The sequence below is a fragment of the Myzus persicae genome, unplaced genomic scaffold (genome assembly GCF_001856785.1).
Source record: "Myzus persicae strain clone G006 unplaced genomic scaffold, MPER_G0061.0, whole genome shotgun sequence".
NCBI classification, from domain to species: domain Eukaryota; kingdom Metazoa; phylum Arthropoda; class Insecta; order Hemiptera; family Aphididae; genus Myzus; species Myzus persicae.
The window spans coordinates 38,113-42,201 of NW_019100576.1; positions in this window are offsets into that span (position 1 = coordinate 38,113).

The window sequence follows — 4,089 nt, forward strand, 5'->3', positions numbered from 1 at the left end:
GTATTGTGTAAAACCTGTTTGGACCTCGTTTAATTATCTTTTGTGCAGTACTCGTCATCGTGGTCACCAAAAGAATAATTTAAATAAAGTTCATACAGCAGGTATCGATAATTTACTTGTTTGACGGTTAGAGAATCGGAAACCGAAAGATATCTGTTATATACGTCAAGCCTTTGCGTGGCGTATACGACAGATCCAATCAACATCAACCCCTAAGTCTAATTCAGTTGCAAAAAGTTTAATTAGTTCTTTCAGTTCACAGGCATCCTCAGTATCATCAACTGATACTTCTTGTCAGACAACTCAAAGCCTTTCCAGTCATACTCCAAGGAAAGAGAAACTCCAAAAAATGTTAAGTCACCAAAAAGATAAGTATAACGAACTTCAACAAAAATTTAATATTTAAAAAAAATATTATGCTGATAACCAAAAAACTTTTACTTCGTTAGAACATTTTCAATTAATGTGCGATCAATTTCTTAATAAAGGTTTTTCAAATTTTGTTAAAGTTCAATCAAAACTGACTCTATATAATCCTAAAGGTCGTAGATATTTTTACGAGACAAAAAAATTTGCACTCATGATACATTTTTTAGGCCCTAAGGTGTATAGATTTCTTCAAAAATCAATGATTACCTTCACCTAGAACTCTATAAAGAACAACTGAAAACTGGGAAATAAATCCTGGTCTTAATAAATTTTTGTTTAGTGTTTTAGCAGTGAAAGTAAAATCTATGGAACCTAAGTCTAAAGAATGTGTCATGTGTGCAGATGAGATGTCCTTTAAATCTACTCTTTATTATGATATTAAGAAAGATGAAATTATAGGTTTTCATAATACTATATAACGGGACAAAACGAGTAGGCTGTTGATTTCGCGCGAATTAATAATCAAAACGCCGTATAGAGCTCGTGGTCGGAGCCGAGTTCTCCGGCCAACACAACTTTTGGTGACTTTTATACTTATTTTACACCTTTAAGATACTCAAAGGCTGCACTCGAGCCTAATAAAAATGCATTCTCATCGCCACATACAACTGAAGACATATACCACACGAAGGAACACCAACAACATCGGCTTGTGAACGAGATACTACATACCATCACGTAGCAAGAAAGTACAGATATAGAGGCCGTATTCGCCGCCCAAAGAAGACCGTTCGAACGTTATACCAGTACGAAATCGATATTGTTACGCTTTACATACCACCGCTGCCTAGAGGATCCTGCAGCGGAGTCCTCGACACCTATATCGGTACCTTTGTGGTCCAGCTCTTTTCCTGACCCTGCGATGTGAGTAGTAGTGATGGTAAAATGCTATTTATTTAAATAGCAGTTATAAATTGCAGCAATTGCTATTTTGTATTTTTCTATACACACCATTACTGATTCGTTATTATCACATATTATAATATTGTATTATATTATATAAACAAAGAGAAGAGAATATATATTTATTATTTACTTAGATTAATATTTTAGTTATGTGAAAATTGTAAATACATACAATGTAGTTTCAGTAAGATATTGTAGGTATCTATTGTGGCCTTTGGGTGCATCCTAACATTGAATCAATGGTTCTATTGTTATTGATGCTATTAAGATAAGACCAGAGAATATATGACATATCAAGAGTTGTACCTTTGATACGAGGTAACGTTTTGCTTATTTTCTTTCTTTTAAACCTTCTGATCCAGGAGAAAACGTAGTGTTCTGCCAGCGCCCGTGTCACGTTCCGACCACCGTCGCTTTTGGCAGCACCGGTAGACACCACATTGGTGACCTCAAACTGCTTTGCTTTCGAAAGTCCAACCGCCCGCAAGTTCGTCGACTTTTAACGAGTCAGCCACGTGCACCGAATTCCGACCCGACCCGAGTAGGAAAATTACGCTCTTTTTTTCACCCGTCTTTATCCGCGGAATCTCTGAACATGCTGTCCGATACACCTGTAATGACCATGCCCCTCACCGTCGTCGCCCAGACAAACGTCACCGCTTCCGTTAAGGACACGACGGCTCCGACAACGCTTACGACGAGCGCAAGCCCCGAGATCTCGTCTGTCACCCACGTCAGGCTTCCGGGTTTCTGGCGCAACTCACCGACCCAATGGTTCACGCACGCGGACGCCATGTTCGTAAACAAGCGAATTCGTTCTGATTTAACGCACGTGAACCACGTGCTTGAGGCTTTGGACGAGGGAGGCGTGCGAACAATCGCAGACTTGCTGGGACCCGACGCAACTTACGAAGCAGTTCGCCAACGGCTCGTTACAGCGTATAGCGTGCCGCAAGCCACGCGCCTCCAGCGCATGATTCAGCCAGGTGGCATGGGCGACCGTACACCATCACGCCTGTTACGGGACATGCGGGATGTCTACCCCGACGGGATGTCGGACAGTTCGTTGGTGGGCATTTTGGATGAGCAAGCTCCCACCCCATCCGTCCGCACCGTCACACAGTGGTCTGAAACGTTAATTTACGTGGCAAAAACCATCAATTTTAAATTTAAACTTTTACATGTTTTTTGATAATGATGTTCAAATATACAACCCAAGGAACCTTTATACCGAATTTGAAGTTCCTACATTCAAATTAACGTGACTTACAGCGTTGAGTGTACGTTGAATTTATGGTAAAATCGTTGTTTTTATTGAAATATTTACTTTTTTCTTGAACATTTTTCTTATAATAATATATATATTTTTTTAATTTTAATATAATTAATTTGAATTTTAAGTACCTCTAAATAAGTAAAAAATATAGGTACAAAAAAATATGTATATTATTTTAATGTTTTACGGAAATTAAAAAAATGTTCAAGTTTTTTTACGTTTTTTTAACTTTAACAGACTATTTTTAAAAATTACTCAACCTTACCATATATTCAATGCACATTACGTGTAAAGAAAGTTCCCTGATATTCAAAAATATAAGTTTGGTTTGCATCTGTGTATAAATGTAGTGCACAGAAATTATTTATTACCTATAAAGCAGTTTAAGAGGTATATATGATTTATATTTGAATTACATTGAATTACATACCTATAAAGTAACAATTAATATTTATGTTTTTTTTATCTATATATTATTATGATTTATGCATTTTATTACAAATGAAAAATGATTTAAATATATTAAAATATTTCTACCCTTCCGTCGGCCGTAGTGAATAGTAAAGTATGTGTAACTGCTATTTCTGTATCATAAACCATAATAACTGAAGCTGTCAAATGTTTTATTTGATCTTCAATCGATTTAACTTCAAATAAGGTGGTCTCCGCTGTTTCTTTTTTGAACTCAAATTTTATTGGTCGACAAAAACGTGTTGAGGATGTTCGATTATTTAGCCATATAGTTAACCTTTCTTTTTTGTCATTGAAACAAAACAACTCTAAAGGAACTAGTGAAAAAAGAAATAGGTCGCTATCTAAGGCTAAGGTAGGGCTACTATATATTTGTTTATACATCGACTGCCCGTTACTTCCATCACATCCCCACTTGTAAATAATTTCAAACCTCTCAAAATGGGACTCATTTATATTTATATTTTGGATTTTAAATATTCTTTTTGATGTATGGTTAAGTAAATCTTGTCATTTAATTTCGCAGCATGTTTCTGATATGATACAGTTATCAGGATAACATTTTTTTTTAGCTTCTATAATTATATCATATGATGGGTATATATCAGCATTGCGTTCTTTTGCAGAAACTCGTATATTGATATATTGCTGTTTGGTTAATTTATTTTGAACAAAAAATGATAATGCTTCATCGGAAGTGAATGGAATAGGTTTAGATGTTTCTGACGTATTTATGGCTAGCTTAATTTGTTTAACTTTATTTGGCGAAGCTGTTGTTTCGTTCAAAAGTTTAACAACATTTCGTTGTCCAGCCATATGTATTTTTTTTTTAGCTGCATGTATAAATTGTGGAGAAGTAATACAAGAATTATCAATAATAGTTTTTATTTTCAATCTTTTAGTCCCCTTTCTGCACATTCTATAAATTGCTTAGGTGGCCGACCACCAGTCGACGTAGATAATGTGACTTGTAAAGGTAATTTAAATTTGGTATCAAGCCATTCAGA